This window comes from Struthio camelus, chromosome Z, assembly GCF_040807025.1.
Source record: "Struthio camelus isolate bStrCam1 chromosome Z, bStrCam1.hap1, whole genome shotgun sequence".
NCBI lineage: Eukaryota > Metazoa > Chordata > Aves > Struthioniformes > Struthionidae > Struthio > Struthio camelus.
Window position 1 is genome coordinate 51035733 of NC_090982.1, and position 15705 is coordinate 51051437.

The 15705-nt window shown below is 36.1% G+C and overlaps 1 long non-coding RNA gene across 1 annotated transcript in view; it reads left to right on the plus strand.

Annotated features, from left to right (window-relative positions):
- Positions 1 to 260: 260 nt before the first annotated feature.
- LOC138064412 (uncharacterized) overlaps positions 261 to 15705 on the plus strand; it is a 94009-nt gene continuing 78564 nt past the window's right edge. Inside the window, exon 1 of the long non-coding RNA XR_011137663.1 lies at positions 261 to 370. This is a non-coding gene — a long non-coding RNA (uncharacterized lncRNA). The remainder of the gene's footprint in view (positions 371 to 15705) is intronic.

The following is a 15705-nucleotide window of genomic DNA, read 5'->3' on the forward strand; positions in this document are numbered from 1 at the left end:
TGGTAGCCTTCATTTTCACTCTATTTATGCAAGCATTTGCTCATATATCTGTAACTTCATATGAGCTAGTATAAAAATTTTAGGGAAATTTATTCATTCAAAAAAGAATATTCTTAAACTTATTTATCCTAACTATTACCTTGCTCATTTTATAATTCCTCCCCCATTATGGAGAAAGGTTACTGTGGAAAGGCTGGCTCTGCTGTCAAAGCTTCGCATATTGTAAAGCAGGAAGGAAATACCATATAACCTTACTCATACCTGCTCTCCTCTGGCTGGAAAATATGAATGTCCTTCATAGCAGAATAACATAGGCTTCAGTACAGAACATGAGCTGCTGCTGGGAAGAATTTGATTTCAGAAGTAGGAGGTATGTCTTTTTTTGAATCTGTATTTATACTGATTAGAAGCTTGCTATTGAGTTAAATGTATGAATGCAGCAGCATTACATGCAAGAAGCAGCCCTGGAAAAAGGAACCATGAGCGTGAATAACAACCCATTTCTGGAGATGCTCTCTGGTTGTTGCTTTTGGCCATAGGTGATTTTCAGGTGGATCAGTAATGCAAAGTGCTATAAGAGGGTCCTTCATCACAGAAGATAAAGCATTTGGTGTTAACTATTAGCATAAACAGCCTTTTGAACACAATCTGATTTATTAAATCCAGAAATAATTTACCAGAAGCTGATAGAAACATGCATGACTCATTACTGAGAAACCTTAGGTTACAGCTTCCAAGCACCACTGCAGAAGGTGCTGGCGATACTGCTTTTTCCCCCACGCCAGACTTTGGAAGCATTTCTAATTACTCATTGATTACATTTTTCTATAGTGGTGTAGGAGCAGAGATTCTCTTGATGGCTACTGAAAATATTTTACATTTGCATATTTTTTTAAAATTTGATCTTATTTTCCTGGTCATACAAGTTCCACAGTTCAGTAACTGTGAGGACAATGTACAATTTTATTAGTAATCCTTTTCAGTGTACAGCCTTTCATTGTTTTCCAGCTAGAGATAAACTTTTATTTCCTTATTTCTTCTCTTCTTGCCTAGAAGAGATGAGATATTCAGGCTTCTAACAAAAATAAATGGACATACTGTTTTTCCAGATATCAGAAGTGATGCCCCCCTGTGATCCTTTAGAACTGATACTCAACTCTAGAATCTTGATTACATATTTTGGGACAATTTTTAAATTATGTTTTTTGTTCATATTTAATTCCTCTGTAAAACTCATTCTTTGGCCAATAGCTGTTTATTCAGCTGTTGTTCAAGGGAATGTTACTTCATTTTTAGTATGTGCTTTTCTTCATTTCTATGTAATGGAGGCTACATAGAGAAATATCTTCCTATTTAACATATGTAAACATATTACTCTGTGACATGCTTACGATGTGTATTTATACGTTTATTATGCTCCCAGTTGAGAGTATTAAGTTTGTTGTATTACAGTTTTTTCATATCACCTAACTGAAAATCACAGAAAGGAGAAAGGAAAACTATATTCTTACAATGTGGCTCAATGTGACTTAGGTATGAAGTTCAGCTTGAAGGCAGTTATAGGACAAGATTAATACTAATAATTGAAAAACTGTGTTTCATACTTTTGAAATAAGACGCTCTGAGTTCTGTATGTTCCTCTAGGGGGGGAAAAAAAGGTGCACAACCAAGTGGTTCATTGTGAGTTTTGATTTACCATTTATAAATGTAATATGTTATTGAATAACGCTTTACAGTACTAGCGCACCCAGATTAAACAAGTCGTTTCCTGTGTCCTGTGTCTTTGCTCCCCTCAGATAGAGAATTTCCTTTTCTTACTGTCAGAGACAATCATTTGCTGTTGCTTGTGGCATTTATGCATAGAGATGAACAGCAAAATAAAACTCTTGCTGTACTTTAAACTCCAGTATAGCTGAAAGAAAATAATACATATTTTACACTACCGAAACTCAGCGGGATAGGAGTTAAAACAGCAATGAATATTGAAAGTGCTTTCTTTTTGTTTTTGAAATTCTAAGTTGACTTCCCATTGAATTCATCTTTTTTGACTTATATAACTATTTTCTTCTCCATATTGAGCACATTCATAATCCACTTCTAATAAAGTTTCCATAATCCTTGGAATCTATCAGCCCTCATTCATGACATATGAATGAAAAAGAATACTGTTGCTATTCAGGTAGACCATCTATAGGAAATAAATTTTTAATTGCTTCACGCATGTGTGCACGCACACACCAGAACAGAAAAGCTCAGTTTCATCTGTTGAATGGCAGCAGCGAGTGATTTAGGATAACTTATCTTCAGAGTTACTGTTCAGTTTTTGTTGCTCAGATGTGGATGCAAAAGAAAACAACGTGGAACGACCAGTCAAACTAGGGGAAAAAAAAATTTGTTTTTTACATAGCCTTTTTATGAGAGAGCTCAAATCACTTTGCAAAATCCTAATAATCTATCATTTTAAAGATGAGTAAACCTGTTTATCTACAGATTAAATAACTTGACTGAGTATGAGTTACAGAGATAGGAGTAAAACTGCTTTCATTCTTAGTGGCTCTTACTTCTAGGGCTAGCTTATCAGATGATGTAAATTGATATGGCAAAGGGAAGGAAGATTCAGAGAATCTGAAGTCTGCAACAAAAATTTAGCTGCAGCTGTACATATATTTCATGTACGAAATAGCCAGTTACCCTAACTTGAGGGCATTGCCGTTAGGGCCAGATTCTAGGCTAAGTGAAAAAATATGTATATGAAAATTATTGCAAATAAAAATAGATAAAATTGTAAATTTTTTGAAGTCTTTTATTTAATCAGAATTTTCAACACGCTGATGACTGTGATTCTTGGAAGTTATGATGATGTCTTTACAGTGTTAGTCTGCCTGTACAAAAGGAGATGAAACAACTTTGCATGTTTCTCTGATATTTTGTATTCAGTGAGCTTTAGGCACGGTTTAGGAACGTAGCACCTATCTTCTGTGAAAAGTTTTCTATGGCAAGAAAATGGAACAATAAAGGTTTTTATTACTAATGAAATGTATAAGTAATATTTGCAGGCTGAGGACACGTTTTGATACCCTGTGTTTTTTGTTTTTTTTTTCATACCTGGTAACACTCCCCAGTCATTGTATCTCTTCTAAATTTACAAGCGTATTTTTGGATTTATCTTCATAAGAGGAATAACTATTTCAATCCTGTTGTCTTGACATTACAATAATTTCTGTTTTAAAACTTACGTAGATTCCTCCATATGGTATGCAGCTAACGAGAAAGAAGAACTTTTGAATTTATTGTGTTTGTAAATCTGGTAGTTTGAGGAAAATATAGGGGCCTTTTTCCATAACAAATCAGTTTATTAGTTTTATTGAAGAAAAGATAAAGAACATGATTTAATAAGGTATAACAACTATATTTTGTAGGTTTTTATGTTTCACTCTTTGAAATAATGTGAATATAGTGCAGAAAAAAATGGTTTCTAGTATAAATAAGCTAGAATTAAATGATTTTATTTTTTATATGTAATATTCCTCAAAGAAGCGCAAAGGAAGGATTGTTCAAGGCATGAAACATTAAGGAACTGAGAAACATCATGACCCCCTGCTACTCCTCCCGAAGCAAGTATAATCTGAATGTTGTAATTAATGCTGCAGAATGGACGGACTAATCGAAAAAGCTGCAGTAGCCTTTTGAAAAGAGAGCATCTAGTGAAAGCTATTAATTTCTTTCTTCCTGATTTTTTTTTTTGTCTGTATTTTGTGCATTAAGGCAAAACTTCTAATAGTCTCTATGTGGTACTCTCCTAAATATGATGAAAGTATTTCCATGTGTTTTGTTATTACAGGCTATTGCAAAGGCTAGAAAACAGCATCTGTGTGATAATTATTACATCTTGGTATATCACGGCTCTGTCCTAAAGATAGGTACTTACACGCGTTCTCTTGTCATCGCTGTTCCTTTGCCATTTAGACTCACACTACCAAATGAAAATGGAGCACATTCTGTTGAGATATTTCAATGATTAAATTGTCATAAAAAGGGAATCTACAGTTGGTTGTGCCTAAATATAGAGAGTTTTGTGAGAAAATGCTACGCTAATTTACTGAATTAATTTCTATTTTTAAAGAGTTTTCAGAACACACGTGGCTTGGAGTCAAGCAGCTCATTAATATTTTACATCCCAGAGGTTAATACGAAACTTAGGCTAAAGGGCAAATTACTGTGCAGCAATTGGAATTTAGGCTCCCTCTCCAATAAGCTCGGGATTTTTTTTTTCTGTTAGTAGGATCTATAAACAGAGGAAAAATGCATGTAATTATTTAGAACCCTTGCTTAATTAAAAGTGTAAATTACTTTGGACTAACATTAATTTCTTCTATTTGAATGCATAATTCTAAATTATAAAAATGTTGTGTCGTTTACTCCACTGCTAAACGAGAGCTGCTAGGCAAACGAGCCAGATCAGAGTGAGAGTTTTTGTAGCGCTGTGTTCAGGCATCTACTGTCCTATGTGGATTAGACAAAGCATGAACTTGAACCTGACTGTTTAAAAGATTTGCTTCAGCAAGGATATCTGCCCTTGGAGGAGATAGGAGATATCTACACTAGAGGAGAGAGATAGCCGTTACCTGAGGTTTTAGTAGAAGAATTCCAGCAGCAGCTTTCCCTGAAGACTGCTTTCCTAGGTTCAGTAATGTCAGTGGGGTACTTTCTGGGGTAATCCTACATGTTTGCCATGGACACCATTGCAGCCAGCTGAATAAGCCCACTGTCAACATACAGCATCTTAAACTCTGATTGGCCTCTCTTCATTGCAGCTCCTCAGTTGTCGCCTATGCTTCCTCTCATTTACAACCAGGCGGTAGTCTACTCTAGGCGTTATTGTTAACTCCAGCCACTGGAATTGAGTTCAGAAGCCTTTAAGTATTATTATAATACATGGCCTTGCATTTTTCTTCTAACTTTTTAAGCATTTCAAGGTGTATTTCACAAACGTGAGAGTAGGTTCCCTATATAATCATGAATGCCAGATGACTTGTAAGGCTGTTTACCTGCTGTTCTTGCCCCTAATTATCTGCATTGGTTACTTTTGAATTTAGCTTTTTGAGGAGACATTTGAGGCCCCAATTTTCATCTCATCTACAGTACTTTTAGATCAACATCTGGATTAGATAGTCAATGCAGGAGCACAGTCCTTTTGATTCTTATTCTTTTGAGAATGCTCCTAACCTGCACCTTTCCCTTTAGAGATGACTACTTATTTGCGGCAGAAGAGTCCCCAGACAGATGGTTTTCAATGAAAAAACAATTAGTTTCATTCTCGGGGTGACTGTAGTTTTCAAGATGACTATCTACATTGTTTAATTATTCCACCTCTTTCCTCCCTGCTATTTGAAATTTTACTGTGGGATATTGACTTGCTGGAAGGAAATTTGTGCTTCATTATGTATCATCATACTGGCACTTGGGCACCTTCTTTGAACACAGCTATCTAGGCAGGTCTATGCTTTCATTCTTGAGTGCTTGTTTTCCTAGAATGCCCCCACCATCTGCTGCTGGCACTGTGGGAACTAATTTGCCTCCAATAAAGGAGATTGCACTTCACTGACTCAGGAATTTGATTTCCCAATTGCCAGAATGGCAACCAGAGCTTGCCAGAGAAAGCTCTAAAATGCCTCGAGTGTGAGGTATTTGAAAATGAATGTGCATGTCCTTGGTTCACCACTTCTTGAGAAACAGGAGTGCATACTGCTAGCCAGATCTCTTAGGCTGTGTCTATGCTAATACCCTTCTGACGCTGAGAAACGTTGACTAGCTGCATCCATACCACCTAGTACTTAGCTTGTGGTCTCCTCTGGGCCCCGCTTAGTGTCTCTGGTGTTAGGACATAAATTTGCATGTGTGGGTTTTTTTTTTTTTTCCCCTGTTCAAAATGTCTAAAATGAGGTAAAACGCATTCTGTTTCAGCCCATCATAAGGTTTTTTTCACAGCATAAAACTAGAGGTTTTCTAGTTTCTAAGGGTATTCTAGTCTAAGTTTCTAAGGGTATTTTATGGTATTCTGTGATGCAAAAAGGCATTAGAATTTAAGGAGAGGTTAGTGATTTTTCAAAACCTACTTGGGGTAGTGTTGAAGGTTGAGGGTAGTGGTAGCGTTGTTGCATTCAAGGCCATAGTCCTACTAGAGAAAGTCCTGTGCCCTAAACCAAATCTGGTCATTGCCCCAGTGAATATTAGCGGTCAGAGACCACAGCAATGTGAGGGAATATGCAAACTGGGAAGCAGTCTAGATCATCTGTGGTGCAGAATTTAAGCTATCTGCTTGGCTTCATTTTATTCAGCAGTATAAACATCACTATAGACATACCTTTAAGATCACTGACTACAGAAGATTAGGGTGTGAACTTGATAAAATGTAGGAAAAGTACTTGGGCATAAAGAAACACAATGGGAATATAGCAAAATACATTATTAAGAGACAACATTAAGATCCACCAAGAACTTAGTGCTGTGTTTTAGAGCATTTCAGGGCATCGGCCAGCCATTGATGCTAAGGGGACTGTTCCAGTGCCGCTGCGCTATCCAAGTTTTGTAAAACTGGCAGCTTTACATGCTACTCGGCTTCTTTTTATAATCTACTTTTATTCAGAAACAAATGAATAGAAAAGAATCCTCAGAAGAGAACCTGTCATCCTGTTTTCTTGTCTTTCTGCTGTTCAGCTTATTGCTATCATTGTATATCAGTTCCATATGCAGTGAAGATGAGTGAAGCATTGTTAGGCTTGTCCAACACAAAAGGCAGCAGAAAATCTCTTTGAAATGCAGCTTTCATATCTCTGCATTGCTGCTCTGCTTATGCTTCTATTGTGTTCTTTAATTAGCCTATTCTTTCTTGCCTACACAACTCTCTTGCTTTTTGGGGCCAGCTTGTTTAGTTTGTTGTATTATGCCATATAACATAAGAAGCAATTGCTGTACAAACATCTTATTAGCCCTACAATTTTCAGTTTCTCTGGCATTTTATAGAGACCAAATCTGACACAGCAATATAAAAGAAGAGTCTTAGGACTATTCAATACACTTCTGCTTTTCCTTTTTGGGGACTATTGCATGGGCTTAGTTGTCTCTGAGGCTGAGGAGGAGCTGTTTATGCAGCCACCCTGAAGGGCTGTAGCTGTTATAGCAGTAGCAAATTATCAAGAAGGAAATGATTATCTTTTGCAAAAAGGAACTCTGTGTCCTGATCATACCTTAACGTGGCTTCTGTTGATTTAAATGTTAGTGTGAGGGAAAGCTAAGTGCGTCTGTCTGAATTCTCATTTGGGTGTATTTGTTTGTTAACTCTAAGATCCAGAAAGTTTTATAGTAGTTAAGTATAGTAAATAATGTCAGCTATTAAGCAGAGGGCAGAGTCACATATGGAGTGATGAGAAGGCTGCAATGCCATAGAATTTTTAATCAATCTTTGATTGACTCTGAAGAGCTTAGTCAGTCTGAAGTTAGACAAACCTGAAAGGTAAACAATTCTACTTTAAAATAACAAGAAAGAGCGAGACATAGTACTGTGTGTTATCAAGAATTGTAACTCAGGTACTTCATCTTTGTGACAATAGTTCAATAAGATGAGAAGACAAAACTTCATTCATTCTTCCTTCCATGAAACTGTCCAAAAATCAGAAAATAATCTTTCCATTTTATGAAATTCATGCCTGCCTTGTACTCTTGAGAGAGTGTAACTCACTCTGGTTTTGTTTCAATTTCCTCCTTCTATGTGCTATTACCTTATTAGTTGTATCTGCCCACAGCTGAGCTTAACTGGCATACTTTCAGTGTTGTAATGGCAGCTGCGGAAGGGTATGGAAGTTATTTGAATTTGGGTGAGGGGAGGTAGGGGCAGTTTTTCCAGTTTTTAATTACAACCAAAAAAACGCATTATGATGATATATCCAGTAGTTTTGCTCATTAAAATCAGTAATATTCAGTTCTAATCTTCTTATACAGAATCTGAAATAATCATATGTGGATAACACTCTAAATATAATGCAGCTCTCTTAAGCACTAGGATCACATAATATTACCATATTATATTAATGTGAGATGAGGAACTGGAAACAGAAAATAAAATCGTCTTAATAGAAACAAATTTAGCAACATATCTTTTATGTTTTTAATATCTCTTTTCTCCTCCAAAATTGACTTAATTAGCATCAAAACTCCTGCAGCTCGTATTAGCTGTCCCCTTCAAGGGCATATTCGTGGTTCATGGTCAGGAGATATGAAGGTCAGAACCTTGACTGGTAAACTAGCTTTATTTCTTTCCTGAGATAGATGAATGAAACAGTTAGTTATAATACTTTCTTATCCATTAACGTAACTGCAAATTCTATTCAAAGAGGGATTTTTTGTGCCCAACAGAAGAGGAAAGTTTAAAGAGGACAGAGAAGCTTTAGTGGTGAGGTTCACAGTTGCCTTGAAGTTCTGTCTGGAAGGTTGTTATTCAAAATTATTGACTTCTAGGTGGAAAACTTTATGATTTGGAGAAGCAGTGTTGTTGAACCCTGGAAACAAACAGGGCTCAGTTGGGCTAAGAATTCCATATTCTCTCAAGGTGAAAGTTCTGGTTTTGTTTTGTTTAATCTTAGATTTTGTATAGCTTTGTTGACCAAGTGTTGACCAGAGACTTTGGTGTTAGTTACCTCTGTGAGGTTTGAGGCAATCAAAGTTTACTTTTACTTTAGTCTTACTTTAGTTTGATTCTAAAGCTGGTCTGACTCCTGGAGCCAAAGGGGATGCTGTCAGAATGATCTTATTGGAAATAAGCAGAAAATACTGGAAGTAATTCTGTGATCATCCTTAGCAGTTATCTGATGGCAGCATCTAATTTTTATCACTGCTGCAGAACAAAACTGTATGTATATCTCTACGCTAAGTATTTTTCTGTATTTATCAATAGGCTACATACTTTATAACCATGGAGAATTTAAGTTCTGCCTGCAATGAAACATTGATACATGAGACCCACGAGACACAAATGGCGTGCTGAATTCTCTGCGCGCTCTGTTTCTGTAATATTACAGAGCAGCTTTGTGTTTGATCTCCAGGCAGAGCCTCATTTTCCAGAAGATTAATTTCAAAATAGGTACCTTATTATTTTTGTGTTCAGTGTCTGTAGCATTCTCAGGCACCATACAAATACCTGGGAAGATATTTTCCATGCTGCGGAAAGGTTACAAGTTAATGAGAGACGTGGCTGAACAAGATAAGGCTATAAACAATGGGAGGACTGGTGTGGGGTTGGGGAGGTGGTTTTATTTTCAGTCACATAGTTACGTAACTAGTTTTTTTTTTTTTTTATTCTAAAGCTTATGTTTACTGAAAGCAGCCCACAAGTCATTGAGGATTTTCAGAAACAGGCTACTAGGATCATTAGTTTGTGCATTTGCATGAGATTTCACATGAGTAAGAACTGATAGATGTTCTAGTCATAGGTGTTATAGCAGGAATGAAGGCCACATAAATCTTTACCTTGTTGTTTTTTGAGAAGTCTTGAGTAGCAGGTACTTGATGCTATTTTACTTTCATGACATGGGAATTCTCAGGCGTGAGAATAATCCATCAATCTGAGGAAAAGGACAAGTGAGTAAAACTACTCTCCCTGTGTCCAGGAGAGGCTGTTTTGCTTGAAGATTGTACTGCAAATGCCTTGCTTTTTATCTGTGGCTGCTCAAGGCCACGAGTGTTTGTCTAAGGCCTAGTATCTAATGATGCCCTGGAGAGAGCAAATGAGCACCATCCAAAAGTTATAGTTACCTGGAAATAAAGCCAGTGCCATTTTTTTAACCAATATAAAATTCAAGAGGTCCCTATAGTAATCTCAGGAATATTTCCCTATTCTGTTTCAAAGTTATATGAATTATATATTTGTCTTCCAATGGATATAGGATAAGGAAAAGATGCAGGATTTGATAACTATATAGAAACTTGCAAAGGTAGAAAAAGGGCTTCATTCTTTGTGATACCCTCTGGCAATATCACATCTCTCTCACAATCCGTATTTTGTACCTGAAAATGTCTGGATACTGGGAAAAAAAATACTAAAATACTATCTTTGATACTAGAAAAATTATTTGGACAGGTGCCAAACACTTCTAGAACAGGGGCACAGATCTAAACAACTGCTGACTCTCTCAAAGATCAGAAAAATCACTTCAAAACGAGAAAGACACTTTGTTTTTCCAAGTACCGTGGTTATTTTGATGTTCGTTCCTCTCCCGGGAACCCAAAGTAATCTCTAGGGCTTTTGTACTAGGCTGACCAGAAAAATGTTCATATCTGATGCCCAGGACGAGTTTTTCAAGCATCTCTACTAAGGGAAGGAAATAACATTAAGTATGGCAACAGAGATTAAAAGTGTAAAAGGGTGTCTCTCCTTCCTCCCCCCACCCCTGAAACTTACCCTTAAAAGGAAAAAGAGAGGATATACTTCAGTTCTTTGCTGTTTGCAGATCTTGCATGTTATGTTAGATTGCCTTAGTTGCTTTCACCAGCAAATGTGCACATTAAAGTCCAGGAGAACGGCTTGGCTGTTCTGTGTTGAGCGTGTGTCCTTTAGAAGTGACCTCGCACAAAACCAATATCTCTGATGTACCTTTATGTAAATACATCATACATCCGTGCAGATAAAGCATGGAAGTAATAAACAAAAAGCTAGCCTGTAATATAGATAAAGAAAGAGAATTTAATCTCCATCTTATCTACTATTTGTGTGTCTGTGTATAATCAGCTCACAACTGGATAGATGAATGATCCTAACTTTCCTTTTTAATCTTCTCTGCTTTTATTTGGTAATCAGTTACAGCTTGGGCTTTCTGTGCTATTAAATAGTATCGTGATCGTTTAATTCAAATATACAACAGAGTGACATAAAGCAAATCATGTTAAACTTCATTTTACGTTATGAATATATTAGACTTAAAGAAAAAAAGTCTGACACACTTGATTAGAAATATTCTGTTGATCCTGAAATTCAGCTTGCTGTGTGTAAGGAGGCACATAAGCGTATAAGCACATCTATTTTCTTTTCTACTATCTAGTGGGCAAATGCTAAACTTAGTACATTTTATACAGGTTTCCCAGCAAATACTTTTTATCTCTGTGCTAAATTTTCAAAATGTACTTTGGGTAAACACATCACTTTTCCTGATAGTACCGTTTTATGGCTCACTTTGGATGTGATAGAACCTTCATTTCATAGAAGAACCATGATTTACAGCGTCTTCTTGCATTTATTTTAATGACTATTTTTAAAATGCCGCAACATGTTCTGTATTCATGAATATTTTGCATGGATTTATGTAGATTAGCACTGGTGGAGGAGAAATAAATATGCTTTATTTATTTATTTTTAACACCTAACACTAGAAAATTGTTGAATGCAAGATATCTGGGTGTTTTGCTGAGGAAGGGTGAATTAGACTTATCCATCTGTAACTTGACTTATCTGTGCATTGCTAATAGATATGGTCCTGTAGTGGTGTAATTCATGATGCAAAAGTTAGAGTATATATAGCCAAAAACTCAAAAAATGATAGACCCAGCAATCAATGTTTTCTGCTTCAAATAGTTTGTTCTTCAAACTGACTTTCTTGGTGCTACAATGTTGCAACACTTCTGTTTGAGTTTTCAGCGACATCACTACACAATGCTGTAACAAAATCAAATATGTCTGAGGTATTTAAAAAGAACTTTTGACAATTGAGGTCTTCTAGAGAAGATTTTTTTTTTCTTTCAATAAAACTTTCAGGATATTTTTCATAAGCAAAAAGGGTTTTCAGATATTGTCAGTTTAATCTGTGCTTACCATATACAATAATATCTTTTATAAATATCTCAATCTTCATCTTAAGACAAGATGGATCATCTGCCTGTTTGAAGGCAATCATAATCTTGTGCTACTGTTAAAAATCTTTTGCTAACTTATTTTCTGGCCAGGATTTTTCCAAAATATGCCTTGTTACGTATGTTGCACAGCATTTTGTGGTACCATCAATTACATGATTTTTTTCATGCAGTAATGGTAATTGCATAGTAATTTGCATTCATTTTACTACATCTATGCCTAGCAGACTCTGTCTCTGAAAGTGTAGCATATATATCTTGTAATTTCATGTAATTTGTGGCGCCTGCATAGGCCAACACTTCAAATAACCATTACGGGATCCTTGTATCTGGATCACTGCAGCCACTGCTTGTGATATAAACTATAAGTTCCATTCTACATTATTTTTAGTTCTTATTTACTTGTAGTTGGAAGGGCACTATTTTTCATCAAATTTCAGCACTTTGTATATTAGAATGCTGCACTTGTACAATTTCTGAATTTCTAAAATCTAGAGTTGAAATGACACTTAAATCTAGGACTTGTTTTTCAGTTCATGTTCAGACAAGAGAAACTTGTAAATGGAATAAACTATTATTAAATTTAAGTGGATTTTACTCAGGAGATCTGAGTCCAATTTTTTGCTCTGCAACAGATTCCTTAGGGTGCTTCAGACAAGCCACTTAATTTTTTTTATTGTTTCAACTTTTTACAGTTTCAACCAAAATAAAAAGGTTTATCGCCTCTTCTTGCACCTTTTGGAACTGCTTTTTCCAGTTATTAGCTAGCAAAGACAAGTAGAAAATGATCACATTTTATAAATGTAGTTATAAATAGTTTTCCCAAGTCTCATAGCCAATTCATAAAAGTTTCAATCAATAGCCTTTCAGTTGTTGAAAAATCCAGCTGACAAGTACATTGCTTATAACCGTTCACTTTTGCTTTCTACTAGTATACTTATACTCAACTGTACTATGTTATTGGTATCTGTAGTGTGTTTATAGCATCTAGTAATGTGTTAAATTTATAAGCGATTGTCAGGAGATTAACCATAAAGTAAAAAGCGATGAAGAAGACTGTTCAGAAATTCTTGGAAGAATAACAAATATATGCTCATATAGCTTCAGAGAAGAGGGAGAACTATGTAATAATACCAGGATAGCACCCACTGTGACAAGACAATTCATGGCATCAGTTTTTTCTTCAGGAATTCGACATGGTTTCCAATGCAGAGACAGCGCTATGAAATCGGAAGTACTTTAACATCTCTTGATGATCTCTGCCATGAGCACCACAGCAAATACAAGCACCTGTCAATAAAATCAATTTTGAATGTACATGAAGCATGATGGATGAGCAGTTTGTGTTATGACATCAGGATTTGGGTGCTCAGTAGAATTTCTGCTTATTTAATACAGTACTACTTATATAACACACTGAACTTCCAGATGAGGTTAATATAAGAGGAGACAGTAGCCAATAGATTAGTAAAGAAGTGTAACAATGGAATGTATACTTTGATGAATTAAGGAGGTTCAGGGTATCAGTTAGGTACAGTAAATGGGTAAATAATCTGTAATATACAGCACAGCAGAGGAGCTAAAAGTCCTAATAACATTAATGAAAGACAAAAAACTTAGGTAGAAAAATTTTATGTAACTCTAAATTTGCTTTCACAAATACTGTGCGTGAAGAAGCAATTACAAGTTTCTAAATGTTCAAAGTCAATAATACTGAGAAACGCCCATCTGTTGTTTGACATCCACTTCATAAAAACATTTTTAGCACATTAAGCAGTAATGTGAGCTGTAGTTTTGTGGGTCTAAAATTGTGTTAGACTTGCAAGCAGAGGGACACAGTAATTAAAACCAATAGGGAAAGAAAGAGGATGAGCACAGATTTTGAAGACAGGCTGACAAGTGAAAGGTCTTGCAGATGTTATGGTTCAAGAGTACACAAGGTTCAGAATGACTTCAGGGTTTGTGTTTTATGTGGCAAATAGGAGTTCAGAGCAACAGAAATAGAGGTGTGATTAAGGATGCTTTTGTTGCGTGGAGGAAAGAACTTATACTTATTCCTAATATTTCAGAGAACTGTGGGATTTTAACTGTAACAAGTGCCCTTATTATTTGTGGAGAACAGCTGATTGCATGAAACACTGAACTTTATAAATGCTCTTTTTAGAAGCGTTCAACTAAAAAAAAAAAAAAAAAAGATGAGATAAAGTCAGACATCAATAACAGGGATATCTAGGACAAATGCGGACATGCCCTGGTCTTGCTTAACATTCCCCCCAGCCCCGCAATGAAAAAGAGAGCAGAGTGAGTACATAAAGGCAAATATGCTACCAGTATATCTACATTGTAGTGTTAGACATTTCTACACTGATCTCTCCCAGTACTGGAAAAATGCTCATACTTTGATTTAATAGGAGATGCATTTAAGTAGATATTTACCCTAATATTAGTCTAGACCGGCATTAGACCCTGCAGGGTTCACAAATTGAGTCTGTAAGTTATAAGAAGTCTTGGAGGGATTGCCGCTGGTCAAGAGAGAAGCGGAGAAAAAAAAATAAAGAAAGATGGTAGTCAAATATCACTAATGAAACGTTACATGAACCATTGCATCTGTGCTAGAGCTCTGCATCACAGGCTAGATATTGAGAGTAAGATTCCTTGAAGTTGAAATATAGATTTGATTAAGATGCTAATAGTTTTAAAGATACTAATTAACTTTGCCATTTTTTACATGTGCTGAAATTCTTCTTTAGTAAGTTTCAAAAGTCCCAGGCTGTCAGATCACTCAAGCAGAAATTTTTGAATATGTGATCATAGGAACATTTTCAAAGTCAAGCAAGCAGTAAAATTTGAAAATGAAGTCTTTATTTACACATACATTTTTTATTAGAGACATATTTACCCAAATTAAAGAATAAATATTGGAAAGCATAAATTGAATCCGCTGCATTATCTTCATTCAAAGTTGAAATACGTCAGCTGAACTTTTGCCGTTTAGCTGTGTCTTTCAGCGCTCCTAGCGATTTTCGGTTTCAATTTCTGACGTTTATAGTAATGCTGCTGGCTAATGAGGTTCTGTTGCTAAGGGAGAAGCTTTTGGTGTTGCGTGCATTGGTTTCATATAATGGAACTCCCCTTATTCGCAATGCACTTCTAATCAGGTAAGAGCTGCTAAAAACATATCTTTGCTGTTGCTGGTGTTGTTAATATGTAGGCAACCGCACCGCTTTTACAACTAGTAAATGACGTAGCACATAACACTATACCTAGTGTTGTTCTGAGCTTTCAAAAAGTTTACTCCATTTCCGTGGAGTCTTTGGGTGAACACCTGTGCTGACCTGCATGCACTTGTCTTGTAGCTCCTGATTTTAGCGTATTAATTGGACATTAGCATGGCCAAGGATCTTTCTGCCACGTCAGCCACATAAAACGATCTCAGCTGTATCAGTTATGCAACTGTTTGAGCTAATGTGAGCTACTTTGTAGTGAATCAACTGAAAGGTGATTGCATAGCCCTTCTGGCTTGCTGTTCTGAAATGGGCAGGGGATATACTCATCTGTCGCACCTGATTCTGCACTGAATATGGGACAATAGCCCATGACTCTGGAATTCACATATAACTCCTTTAGCTGCGCTTCTAGCTTTGTTTCCAGCTAGGTTCCTAGCTCTCACTTATGGCTAGAAAAGGTTTCAAGAAGACAAGAGTTCTGACTTGGAAGCTATTATTAAATTAATATATATAGTTGAAATGTTTTCAAAAGACTTGACAGTTCTCCTATAATTCTGTTGGTAAGTTTGCTACTTGAAAGCTG